The sequence below is a fragment of the Suricata suricatta genome, chromosome 3 (assembly GCF_006229205.1).
Source record: "Suricata suricatta isolate VVHF042 chromosome 3, meerkat_22Aug2017_6uvM2_HiC, whole genome shotgun sequence".
Lineage (NCBI taxonomy): Eukaryota > Metazoa > Chordata > Mammalia > Carnivora > Herpestidae > Suricata > Suricata suricatta.
Window position 1 is genome coordinate 71,133,051 of NC_043702.1, and position 442 is coordinate 71,133,492.

Genomic DNA, 442 nt, shown 5'->3' on the forward strand with positions numbered 1-442 from the left:
AGTAGGAAAAAAACCTCCCTGACCTCAACCACAGCAATTTCCTATTCGATACATCCCCAAAGGCAAGGGAAAGCAAAACTGAACTCTTGGGACCTCATCAAGATAAAAAGCTTCTGCACTGCAAAGGAAACAATCAAGAAAACTAATAGGCAACCGACGGAATGGGAAAAGATAGTTGCAAATGACATATCAGATAAAGGGCTAATATCCAAAATCTACAAGGAACTCACCAAACTCCACACCCAAAAAACAAATAACCCAGTGAAGAAATGGGCAGAAAACATGAACAGACACTTCTCCAAAGAGGACATCCAGATGGCCTACAGGCACATGAAACGATGCTCAACATCACTCATCATCAGGGAAACACAAATCAAAACCACACTGAGATACCACCTCACACTGGTCAGAGTGGCTAAAATGAACAAATCAAGAGACTATA